Genomic DNA, 14,276 nt, shown 5'->3' with positions numbered 1-14,276 from the left:
TCTCAGGCTTTTATCGACAAAATATTGATAAAAAATCTAATAAAAATTTAAGAATAAAATATCTTAAATAGCACGCAGAATAGAAAAATATAATATTATCATTTTCCAGAAAGTAGCTGATAAAGATGTAGATATTGTTATAATACTGCGATATTTTAATTCAAATTATAAGATCACAATATTTTCATTACAATAACATTGTCTCAGTATTTTGAATATATTGTATAGACGTGAATTGAGTGGTCCAATCAAGCGTAGTAGTATTTTGGCTTCAGAGGAATGCTAGATTATTTGATGTCAGATTTGTTGATCTCAACATCAGATAAAGCTTTGAATTTTGGAGATAGGAATTTCTATCAAGGTTTGGACTTCTCGTGCCAGTTTTTCTTTTAACCTGTCGGTAGTTCTTTACAAGAGGTCATTTAGTAATATTGAGAAGCCTGATTTGCTGAGATATTCTGCTTTCTCTGTCTTGCAATGTTAAAAGGAGATTTTTTTTTTGCAAAAAACGACTATATTTCTCAAATACCCACCCACCTAATTTTCTCTGAATTTGACGTCATTTCTAATCATTTTAGCCTTCCGCTAAAACATGATCTAGTAAAACTTGACTTTGGTCCATGAAACTGAGATTTGCTTATATTTCGAAATAGCAAAACTCAGTTTTACCACAGAACTAACCAATCTTAAATGTGAGATTTTTTTTTTTTTTTTGTAACTGTTCTTCCACTCCACTCCACCCCCATCACCACCATGACTTCTCCACCACCACCACCACCACTTTCTTACCCACCCTATCATCACCGCTACCATCTAGTGATGATGGTGGAGAAGGGGTGGTGGTAGTGATGGGGCTGAAGGGGGTAGAGCGGAAGAAAGGAGGTAGTTGTAAAGGAAAAAAATAGGTCTGACAATTGAGATTTGTTAATTCTGTGGCAAAACTGAGTTTTGCTATTTTGATACATGGGCTGATCTTACTTTCACAAGCGAAAGTCGAGTTTTGCTGAAACCGTAAGTTTCACTATATCCTGTTTTAGCAGAAGCTTTAATTCACCAAAAATGCTCGAGCTCAACAGAAATCGAGTGAGAAGATATGCAAGAAATATTGTGATATCTTTTGGCTATTTTGTAAGAAAATTATTATTCTCAAGGGTAGTAGGTACGGTTATTTATTATTTCTTATTAGATAAAGGGAAAACCTCCTAATCATTGATTGTACATTGCCCGGCCTCTTGTTGGCAAAACCCTGTAGGTACCCCTGTCCAATCAAGCGTAGTAGTATTTTGGCTTCAGAGGAATTCTAGATTATTTGATGTCAGATTTGTTGATCTCAACATCAGATAAAAGCTTTGAATTTTGGAGCTATGAATTTCTATCAAGGTTTGGACTTCTCATGGATAGACATTGCTTACATAGGGTTCCTTTTTTTTTGTTCTTACCGGCCGTACAAATTGGCATTGCGATGTACTCGTGCCAGTTTTTTTTTGAACCTTCTTTACAAGAGGTCATTTAGTAATATTGAGAAGCCTGATTTGCTGAGATATTCTGCTTTCTGCCATGCTTTCTCTGTCTTGCAATGTTAAAGGAGATTTTTTTTTGCAAAAAACGACTGTATTACCTTTGAAAATAATGGTATTTCACAAAATAGCCAAAAGACATTACTATATTTCTCGCATACCCACCCACCCAATTTTCTCTGAATTTGACGTCATTTCTGATCATTTTAGCCTTCCGCTAAAACATGATCCAGTAAAACTTGACTTTGGCCCATGAAACTGAGATTTGCCTATATATGGAAATAGCAAAACTCAGTTTTACCACAGAACTAACGAATCTTAAATGTGAGATTTTTTTTTTTACAACTGTGCTTCCACTCCACCCCCATCATCCCCATCACCACCACGACTTCTTCACCACCACCACCACCACTTTCTTACCCACCCTATCATCACGGCTACCATCTAGTGATGATGGTGGAGAAGGGGTGGTGGTAGTGATGCGGCTGATGGGGTAGAGTGGAAGGAGGTAGCTGTCAAGGAAAAAAATAGGTCTGACATTAATTGAGATATGTTAACTCTGTGGCAAATCTGAGTTTGGCTATTTCAATATATGGGGCTGATCTTACTTTCACAAGTGAAAGTCGAGTTTTGCTGAAACTGTGAGTTTCACTATATCCTGTTTTAGCAGAAGCTTTAATTCACCAAAAAATGCTGCGAGCTTAACAGAAATCGAGTGAGAAGATATGCAAGAAATATTGTGATATCTTTTGGCTATTTTGTAAGAAAACTATTATTCTCAAGGGTAGTAGGTGTCACGGGCGGGGAAGCGAAGGCCCCCGTGACGTAGATTCGGGCAATCACACACACCGAAGGCAGGCCTTTTAAGCGCACAAGCAACGCACAATACACGCGCACGAGCGGAAGCAACAGTACGCGTATGCACAAGCACAAAGAGAGAGAGAGATGCAAAAAGCTTCTTTATAGATACTTGAAAGCAAAATACATCAAGAGGGGAAGAGAGGGTCCGAATACACGGGGTTCTTAGGCTGTAAGGCCTTGTGGGGCACTCTAGAGTGCCAAAGAGGTATATACATCAGAGCAAAAAGGTGAAAAACATGGCGGTCCGGAACACGCTCCCCCGCCTAAGTTGGCACCATCTTCGACGCCAATTGTTTATGGTAGCCTTCTACAAGCTGTCGATGCTGAAACATGCTGCTGGCTTTCTCCCAGGTGGCTTCACATCCTGGCAATCCTTTCCACTGCACTAAGTACTTTTTGACTTCCCCTAGATAGTTGTTGGAATGGTTGAGGATGATATCTGGATCTCTGCCTGGTACACTAACTGTTGAAGGAGCTCGCTGCATAATCGGAGCACGTTGAGGCATGCTCCGTTGAGGATCTCCTTCATCTTCGTGGAATGGCTTCAGGTTACATATATGAAATACTGGGTGCACTTGAAAGTTTGCTGGCAAGTCCAGCCGGTACGCCAAGTTTCTCACACTTTTGATAATGGTGAAGGGGCCATCATACTTGCGAATAAGGCCTCAGTGGTGGCCCCGAAAGATAGTTGTGCGGTCAGGAAAGAGCTTGGCCAACACTTTGTCTTCAACTCAAAATTCTGCTGGGCGACGCTTCTCATCTGCCCATTTCTTCATGCGCTTGGTTGCCTTGTTTAGATATGCCTTCTCCAACTCTGTTTGATCTTGCCAGTTCCTGACAAACTGGTATGCATAAGGTGCTTTTCCACGTCCTCGTGCAGCAAGGAAGTGCAGAGTCTGCGGCTGTTGTCCAGTTGCGACTTCAAATGGACTATGGCCGGATGACTCGCTCTTTTGAAGGTTGTAGCAGAATTGAGCCGCATCAAGTAAATCAACCCAATCCCTTTGGTTGGCACTGACAAAGTGTCGCAGGTATTCCTCCAGCATGCCGTTTATTCTCTCTGTCTGTCCATCGGTTTGGGGGTGGAAACTTGTGCTGAAATGCAAGTTCGTCCTCATTAAGCGAAACACTTCTCGCCAAAACTTGCCAGTGAAGCGTGCATCACGATCACTGACGATGCTCTCTGGAATTCCCCAATGCTTAATTACGTTTCGCACGAATAATTTTACAGTATCAGCGGCTGAGCAGGTGGCAGGAGCAGGCACGAAGATAGTATACTTCAAGAACCTATCCACAACCACATAAATCGAACTGCAACCTTGTGCTTTCGGCAAGCTTACAATGAAGTCCATGGTTATGCACTCCCACAGGCGACTAGGCGCAGGTAGGGGCTCCAGTAGTCCACCGGGTCTCTGATTGATGAGCTTGTCTTGTTGGCAAATCAAGCAACTCCGCACATAGGCATCTACGTCATCGCGCATCTGCGGCCAGTGGAATGCACATTCCAATAATGCCAAGGTCCTCTGTTGTCCTGGGTGACCCGCTTAAGTAGTATCATGGCACTCGTGTATCAAGCGCCTCCTCAAGGTATCTTGTCGCAAACCATCTTCTAGCCAGAATCTCCGCGTCTTTCCTTCTTTCACCAATGCAATCAATTGTTGAGACATTGGGTCACTTTTTGAAGCTTCTCACACTTGTTCAAGAAGATCGCTCGTCGGTTGGCTCACACTGCCCTCCCAAGCGAGCAAAGCTGCAAGTTCCGCCTTTCAACTCAAGGCGCCGGCCACAACATTGGTCCTGCCTGGCTTATACTCGAGGACCATATCGAATTCTGCCAAGAAATCCTGCCAACCTGCTTGCCTTGGACTCAGCTTCTTCTGAGTTTGGAAGTAGCTTGTCGCAACATTGTCAGTGCGCACAACGAATTGTGATCCCAAGAGATAGTGTCTCCATGTGTGGAGACAATGCACGACCGCCAACATCTCGCGCTCGTGCACCGTGTATCGACGTTTAGCGTCGTTCAACTTTCTGCTTTCAAATGCGATGGGATGTCTTTCTTGGAGCAACACCCCACCAATAGCAAAGTCAGACGCATCGGTCTGTACTTCAAAGGGTTGCCGACAGTCAGGCAACTTCAGCACTGACTCCTCTGTCAAGGCATGTTTTAACCCATCAAAAGCCTCCTGGTAGGCATCAAACCATAGCCATGGTCCGTCTTTCTTCAACAGATCTGTGAGCGCAGCCGTAATCTGCGAGTATCCCTTGATGAAGCGTCGATAATAATTTGCAAGCCCCAAGAAAGAGCGCAACTCAGGAACCTTAGAGGGCGGCTCCCATGCTTGAATAGCTTCAATCTTCTTGTGGTCCATTTTGAGAGTGCCTCCTCCAACAATATGCCCCAGAAAATGGACTTCCTTTTGGCCGAATAGGCACTTCTCTCGCTTGACATACAATTCGTGGTCCTTCAAAGTCTGAAACACAATCTGAAGGTGCTGAACATGCTGCTCCATCGAGTCACTATACACCACTATGTCATCCAAATACACAACGACAAACTTGTCGAGGTGCGGGTAGAAGATCTTATTCATTAGGGTCGAAAAGGTAGCAGGCGTGTTCGTCAAGACAAAGGGCATGACAAGGAATTCGAACGCCCCATATCGCGTTACACAAGTAGTCTTTGCCTTATCCCCTTCTGCAACTCTCACTTGCCAGTAGCCTGATCTCAAATCCAACTTAGAGAAGACTTTTGCCTTTCCAAGTTGATCGAACAAGTCTATGATCAAAGGAAGCAGGTACTTGTTCTTCACCGTCATTTTGTTCAGTGCCCTATAGTCAATGCACAACCGCTTCGACCCATCGTGCTTTGCTTGAAAGAGCACGGGCGCTCCAAAGGGAGCTTTGGATGGCTGGATGATTCCTGCTTCGAGCATACCGTCCAATTGTCTGCGTAATTCCTGCAGCTTAGGAATTGCCATGCGATAAGGAGTCATTGCGGGTGGCCGTGCACCCGGTATTAACTCAATCTAATGATCTACCTCACGCCTTGGAGGTAGCTTCTTCGGCATCTCGGCGGGCATAACATCACCGAACTCCTTCAATACTGGCGCTAAGGCCTCTGGGACATCCGCGACTTTTTCTACCTCATCTGTAGCACGGATTGTGACAAGAAAAGTCTCGTCACCACTTTTCATGCCTCTCTTCAACTAGAGCGCAGACACCAAACACTCACAAGGCTTCCCTGTCATCGCAGTAACCATGCAGGGCTGACTCTCACTCTCAAAGCTGACAACGTTGAGGTGGGGCATCGGCACTGCCTTGTTGCTTCTCAAGAATTTCATCCCAAGGATGACTTTAAAATCATCCATGGGTGCGACTGATAACGCGATCCTTCCTGACCAGATGTGGATCTGCACTGGTATATCCCGAGCGACACCGTAGATGGCTTTAGCCTATGAATTAACCGCTTTCATGCGACTCTCTTTTTTCTCCCACTGTAATCCCAACTGTTCAGCTTCTTCATGTGAGATGAAGTTGTGCGTGGCACCTGTGTCTACCAATGCCTTGGTGAGTCTTTCGTTGAGCAAAAGTTCCAAATACATCAATTCTTTGCATACTGTCGGTTCCACACTGGTTGTGACCTTTACTGCATTCATCATCTGCATTGCACCAACTGTTGGCGCTACTGCAGGTTGATCCTCTTCCTCACCCTGAACAACATTCGCAACTCGGGGTGCACGGTTATCTCCATTCCCTTGACCGCGGTTTCTATTGGGACATGTATCCTGCCAATGATCCCCATGGAAGATGCGACAGTCACGATGATGATAATTACCACCTTGAAAGTTATTCCAATTCTGATTATTATTTTGACCATCTTGCCGGCCATGATTCTGCTGGTTTCCCCGACCAGCATTTTGTCCTTGGTCGTTCCTTCGATTCTCCCTTCAATTGTTGCGATCATATCTCTGTTGTCTACCTTGAAATACAGGGTCATTCCTATCTAGCTCGACAAGTTTCTCTGCAACCGCAAGCACCCTAGCCAGTGTTGCAGGGTCATGCCGAATGAGTTCTTGGTTTGCCCATACTTGCAACCCGTTGCCAAAGTAAAACAACCGATCCTCATCATCCATTCTCTCTACTTCCAACATTATCGAAGAGAATGCCTTGACATAGTCATGTACTGACCCTGTCTGTTTCAATGCCAATAACCTTTTGCAGGTCATTTTCTCTTGATTTTTAGGTAGAAAGTAGTCTCGCATTTCCTTCTAGAGGTCTTCCCATGAGACTATAGCAACCAATCCCCGTCGAACATCACCTAAGCGACATCTCCACAAAAGGGTCGCTTTATCCAAAAAGTACATTGTTGCGGTGCGCAACCTATCTGCGTCCTCCTCTATCCTCGCAGCTTCTAGAAATTGGTCCATCTCGTAGATAAAATTCTCGAGATCCTTTGAGTCCCGCATGCCTTAATACTTTGCGGGCTCAGGTAGCCTGTAACGTGGTCTATCCACATATGTCGCAACACTGCCAGCCGGGGCAGTTCTCAACTGCCGCTCTAACTGTTCATTCTTTCGTCGAACAACATCCAATTCGGCAACCATGATGTTGAACTGACCCAACAAATCATCAAATCTGGTGGAAAAGTCCTCCACCGAGTAGTTAAGTTTAGTGGCAAGACTTTCCACCGTGTCTTCCACTCCCTCTACTGCTGTCTTGATCTCTGCATTGAGATCTCTAAAAGCGACACAAGTTCCATTAACCAACTTCTCCATGTTGGTCACTGACCCAGTCAGCTCTGCCACATCGCGGGAGATGGCTGACACCCGATCATCAGCCATGAAGTCCTCTTCAGCAGAAACCACACTGCTTGAAGGAGTCATGGCAATCTTCTTCGGCGCCATTGTCACTCCCAATGTCGACAAGGCTCTGGTACCAACTTGTCAGGGGCTGGGAAGCGAAGGCCTCCATGACGTAGCTTCGGGCAATCACACACACCAAAGGCAGGCCTTTTAATCGCACAAGCAACGCACAACACACGCGCACGAGCGGAAGCAAGAGTACGCATATGCACAAGCACAAAGAGAGAGAGAAAGAGAGATGCAAAAAGCTTCTTTATAGATACTTGAAAGCAAAGTACATCAAGAGGGGAAGAGAGGGTCTGAATACACGGGCGGGGTTCTTAGGTCGTAAGGCCTTGTGGGGCACTCTAGAGTGCCAAAGAGGTATATACATCAGAGCAAAAAGGTGAAAAACATGGCGGTCCGGAACAGTAGGTACGGTTATTTATTATTTCTTATTAGGTAAAGGGAAAACCGCCTAATCACTGATTGTACATTGCCCGACCTCTTGTTGGCAAAACCCTTTAGGTACCCCTGCCCTCTATGGTGGTCGGTTTTGTAATGATTGAAAGTTGAAAAGTTTTTCTTGTTTCCCGTTGCCTTCTTTTTGTGCGTTGGTTTTGTTTAGATGGGGATCCGTTCGCCTGTTTGCTTGCTAATACAGATATGTCTATGTCTGCAGTAGATTCTCGGGGTGACTTCCTCTCATCCCTTCTGTCACATGTTGCTCATATATGATTATCCCAATTAAACAAAGGAAAAATGAAAAAAAGAAAAAGAAAAAGTTTGAACCATATGCATTTTCTCTTCAAGTAAATATATGGGCCCATAAATCTTTCATTTATATTGCATCTTATTTAACAATTTCTTCCCCAGATAAACACATACGCATAGACACATATACTTGGCTTCTCCAAGTAAACACCCACACAAATAAACCCTCAAAAGCCCTGTTTGCATATTTCATAATTCAGTTTCTCTCTCTCGAGAGAGAGAGAGGTTTCTAAGAAGTATGTGGTTTCCATATCAAAACAAAGAAGACAGTTGGAAAGATAAAGGCATGGAAGGAAGAGTGGTGAATGTTGGTAAACTTTGCTTGAAAACCTTTGAAATAACAACTCAACGATCCCATCACCAAAATTGTCACTCACCATCTTATCAAATATGGCCCTGGCGCCAATGCCAGCGCACCTTGCTAGCTGCTCATGATTAGGCTCAGACCCTTGATCTCCACCTCCTTTCAATCCCCACCCTTGGTCGACATATTGTGCCACGTGGATGTTGAAACACCCGTTCATCTCTACCACCTCTTTAAACTCGTGTCAATACTTGGTGCATATAATGGAACTTGGAATGAGTCTAACTCCTCTTATTTCACCTTACCCTTTTATCATAGAAGCACAAATTGATTTAATATCAGTACATAGTTTTGTGGGCAAGCAAACATGCAAACTAGGGATTTGGGCCCTGTCCCACATGCAAGCTCTCTTTTCCTAAGAATTCTTCCCTTTCCCTTTTCAAGATTCTTTATTTTAAGAATTGTCATTACTACCTAAGTGGTAATGACATCTTGTGGAAGGGACTATAATCACATTCTCTTTTTGAAAATCTCTGAACTTGATAAGACGATAACCAGCCACTTTACCCGAATAAGTGAATTTTATGGGCAGAGAATTTTCTTAAGAAGAAAAAGGTAATAATTCTCATCAGCAGTATGAGAATTTCTAAAAAACAACGAGTTCTTGCATGAATTTTTTTTTTCGATAAGCCCAATTATGAGTGCATCATTAGCAATTCCTCATTTTTTTATGTGGTTTTAGTTATGTTGATGCTGGCATCTTCCATAGCATCTTCCATCACTTTACTAAGCAAGGCATTTATTTCAAGTGCTTTCACTTCTAATTTTTTTCTAAGTAATGTCCATTGTTCTTTTATGGTCAATACTTGTTTTGTTTTCGGCATCGTAACAGACACTACCATCAGACTATTTGGAAGTGAGATTGAATCTTCTTCAAAATAGTGGGTTTAAATATTTAGATCTAGGAGTATTTTTTTTAAAAAAAAATTTACATGGTATTTTGAGTTGTATAGGCGTTGAGAGACTTTGGCTCGTCACCATTCTCTAGCCAAGAGTTACTTGGCTTTGGCTAGTAGATGACATCATATTTTTAACTGATGATGTCATCTATATTGACTCAAGTGCTGATGAAGTTTGGCTGGTTGGTGATGTCACTTTTGCTGCTTGTGACATCACCTTTGTTGGCAAATGTAAGTTCTGGCTAGTTGATGATGTCATCTTTTCAGCCGATGACATTACCTTTTTTTATATATAGGATTATAAACTTTGGCTGCTTGCTGATGTCATCTTTGCTTTGTGTGATATTACTTTTATTAGAATATGGAGTATGGATTGGATATGGATCCGATAAATGATCCATATCCAATCACGTGTTTTGTTTCCTTTGTAATCTAATGTAACATGTGTTACTAATGAGGAGCATTTTTATCCTTGTAAGGTTATTCTAACCCTATTAAGCGTAATGTAGCATTACTGCAGCTGCTAAGGAAAAACAGTGGCTGCCGATTCCCAAATATCGAGTTCTCTCTCCCCTCTCTCTCTCTCACACCAATTCCTTGATTATTTTAAGAGTTCTTTCATGGTATCAGAGCAGCCGATCTGGCCCTACTGAAAAAGGGTACTGTGATTATCGCAAAATTTTTCCTATTCTCTTGTGGTTTCTCTCTCTTCCTTCTCTTTTCCTTTTCTATCCTCTATTTTCCTCCTTTTTGAAGGGAGAAGAATAAAAGATAGAAAAGAGAGAGAGAAGAGGAACTCTTTTGCGCGGTCTCACTTGACCTTGATTTGAAAAATATTTAGAAATTTAACTCACCTCCGTTTTGAAAATTTGTAGGAAAAATGGAGAGACGGGATTCGCTCGTCGGTACGAGGTTCGACTATTCCTGGCGCCTTTACCAGGGGTAATCGAACCAAGGATCGAATCTATGCCTTTTGCTTTGCCTAAATATAATCTAATAATTTATCCTAAATCTAAATGCACAAAGAATCATGCTTGTGCAATGCAAGGATGTATGCTCTTTTCGAAAATTTGATTTGGAAATTTCCAAGTATTCTGAGCTGAACTTGATAAGGGAGTGAAGAAATGATTGAATCTAACTTTAGAACTTGAGATAGATCAGAGAAGTTCTAAGTCTTTGGAAGAATAAATCTTCACTTTGGAAAGAGAATAATATAAAGCCGAGATAAAGGGGAAGGAAAGGAAATTTTTCAAGGTTTTTGAACTTGGATTTAGGAAAAGAGATAAGATAAAAAGTGGAATTGAATTTAAGATTTGAAATTTGGAAAGGATCGGAGAAATTCAAATGGTATAGAAATGAATTTAAGAAATCTAGACATGATTTGTAAAGGGATCTGGAAATGAACTGAAATTGGATTTTAAAGTTGGATTTGAGAACAAAATTTGATTTGAAATCTGGAATTCAAATCCGAAGTTTGGATCTTAAGATGGATTTAGATCTGAAATATAAGATCCAACGTAGAATTGGTTTGTGGATCCTGAAAAATGGATTTGGATCTGAAGTCTAAGATCCGAAGTAGAATTGGGTTCTGGATCCTAAGATGGATTTGGATCTGAAGTCTGAGATCCAATATAGAGTTGGATTCTGAATCCTAAGATGGATTTGGATCTGAAGTCTGAGATCCAATGTAGAGTTGGACTCTGGATCCTAAGATGGATTTGGATCTGAAGTCTGAGATCCAAATGTAGAATTGGGTTCTGGATCCTAAGATGGATTTGGATCTGAAGTCTGAGATCCAAGGTGAAATTGGTTCTGGATCCTAAAATAGAAAATTGGATCTGAAGTCTAAGATCCAAAGTGGAATTGGAGTCTGGATCCTAAGGAGGAATTGGATCTGAAGTCTGAGATCCAAATGTAAAATTGGGTTCTGGATCCTAGAATGGATTTGGATCTGAAGTCTAAGATCCAAAGTAGAATTGGATTCTGGATCCTAAAATGAATTTGGATCTGAAGTCTGAGATCCAAAGTGGAATTGGATTATGGATCCTAAGATGGATTTTGGATCTGAAGTCTGAGATCTGATATAAATGTTGAATCCTCGATCCTAAAATGTATTTGGAGTTTGTTAAATTCAGAAGACGAATCAAGAATTTCCAAATTTGAATTGACCTTGAAATTTATAATTTGAATCTTGAATATACAAATGAATTTCAAAGTCAATTTAGACTTTGAATTTTAAGATAGAATTTGGAATTTGAAATACAGGATGATTCTGAAGTTTCAAAGTCAAATGGGACCTTGAAATTGAATTCTTGAATCCTTTTAAGAAATTTGAATTTATGAATAGGTTTTGATCTGAGAAATAAAGGAAAGAATCACTTAAATTTATGAAAAAGAAATTTAAAAAATATGATGCAATTTTATCCTAAATGATGAATGAATTCAAATTTTTAAAATTGGATTTTGAAAAGCTATTCCTTTCTTTAGATGAATTAAAATAAGATTGAAAATATAATACATCCTTGACTATGGTCATTGAATGTATTATATAATAATCTATATTTAAATTCAGGTGAAGAATGAAACACATTTGGTGCTTTTATAGAATTTAGAATGAAATTAACTCTCAATATACCCTGACTATGGCCATTGGTATATATTTTGAGTTAATTTTAAATTAAATTCTGATAAAAGGAGAAAATATTAAAGGAAAATATGATGAATTTTGAAAATGGATCCAGTGTTATTTCTTAAAAGATAAAATGCTAAGTTTTGTCCACACCCTGACTATGGCCATTGATGTGGATCATCAACTTAGTATCAATTACCTCTTACAAAATGGTGCACGTGCCATTCGTGTTTCACCATTGTGAGAATTTGAGAAATAAAGGAAAAGAATGCATGAAAATGAGCAATTCATGATGTTTACAAATGCTCATTCATTCTACCTAAAGCAGGAAACGTAAATTCTTATTAAGATCTAGCTATTTACAACATTGGAAGAATATCAAAAATTTCCTAATCTAAGAAAGAGAGACAAGCTTTTCACATATTCCTGAAAAACTGAGTTAGCATGAAGCAAGAGGTAAGATGTAGCAAGGATTCAAGATGTAATATTGAAACTGAAGTGCATATACTAATGAGAAAATGCGTATGCTGAATGTTTATGAGACAAATGTATAATGCATTGAGCTGATAAATAAATGGATGCTAAAATGACATATGGAACTAGTGAGAGAATGTATATAGGATGATAATGAACAAAAAATATACATTATGCCACTGGATATGAACAAAATGCATAAATGATAGAAGTAAAATGGATGGTTAAAGTGAAACTATAACAGTAGTATAAACAACAGTTGGTGCCTAGGTATTGCTGGAGTGTAGTGGGTGGAGCTGGACATGAAGATGTCGAGTGTTTGACAGGCTGAGGGCTGTTGTGTACATGTATTGGAACAACAACATACATAATGAAGAGCATTCATATGTTGTACCAATGTGAATAAATGCCATGGTACTGCCATGGCACTGCCTCGGTGAAGCATTACAACATTAATTTGCCATTTCTACAAGTTCTGTGAGATGGTCACATATATAAAGAATGGACTGAAGTGAATGTACCAAGATAAGTATGACTTGAATCTGAGGGATTTCTGTTTCTCTTGAATCTTCTGATTCTTGGTGGTGGAAATAATGCAGCCTGTATTGCGGGAGATGACAGCCTATGGTTCTGGTCAGCTTCCCACTTGAAACAACCGTTAACCAGGTAGCCTCCCTAATGGGATGGGACCCGTCCACAAAAAAAATTGTCTTCCTTTTAGGGAGAGAAAGATGAAGTGTGGTCCGTAGAGCACAGGTAACGGACAATTGGTTGGGTTGCTCATGCTTAGGACAGACATCAAGGGGACCATCAAATAAACAGTTTGCAAGGAACATATGGGATATCAGAATATATCACTATGACAGTTTATCACAATTAACAAATTAATCAACGAACCAGGGTGATCATGCACAATGAATCGAGCCTTTGTAAAGTCGAGTCAATGACTGTCTTTTCCTGATAGTAATGTTTTAATGAATCCTTTTTCTTGATGGTGTCAACTTGATTGCAGCAAAACAACTTTCATCCAAAGGGTCACTGCGGTAAATCATAACAATGAATGTTAAATACCAATATGCAGTGATGACAAATTGTTTCATACCAACTGCCAAAATTTTGTAAATGTCATTCAGATGATGACTTGTAAATGACTGATTCATTACAGCTCTGTCGGATCATTTTGATGTTTCGGCTAATCCATCACTTTATACCTCAACAAATGCTTTACGATGAACTAAAACCTTATGAGTCAAAACCAAGGCATTTGGTATAAAGCAACAGGGCTGCGATGGGGTCTAATATTATTCTTGTAATGACCCAGCATTGTACCTTCCTTGCATAAACAAAATAAACAAAAAAAAAATGTTAGTCAAACAAATGACATTTAGCATCACAAGGTCAAAATATCTAAAGTTTATATTTGCTAGTAATAAAAAAAAAATGACAATATACAAGAATACTTCTTAAAGACTATGCATCTGAATAGTATATGTTAAAATCTCCAGGCATAGCACTGATATCTCAACATGACGAGACTACCTGTCATTCTAACGTTTGAAAGCAATAAGAAGATGGAACAAGAGGGCAAACAATTTTGAACATTCTGCTAATGTAACATGTTGTCAAAGATCACAGCAGATGCCACATAAAGTCAAGAGGCAGTTTACTGTGGGAACAAAGACTTAGAAAAGGAAATACAGTACAACAAAACAATTCTACAACGAGTTCCGAAATTAAAGCAAGACCAGAATATAAAAATCAAATCCAATGAACCTCTCCAGTAGGACTCGACAGGGCCAAGGTGTCGAATTATCGCCTCCTGCTTTTCGAATGAGTCCGAGAATAGTAGCTGGACTGCTACAATCTACTGTATACTGCTTAAGAATCCCCATCTTCATTGTCGTCTTCAGCTTATCAGCA

The sequence above is a fragment of the Nuphar pumila genome, chromosome 15, assembly GCF_984573655.1.
Source record: "Nuphar pumila chromosome 15, dmNupPumi1.hap1.1, whole genome shotgun sequence".
NCBI lineage: Eukaryota > Viridiplantae > Streptophyta > Magnoliopsida > Nymphaeales > Nymphaeaceae > Nuphar > Nuphar pumila.
Note: the sequence above shows the minus strand (reverse complement) of the source record.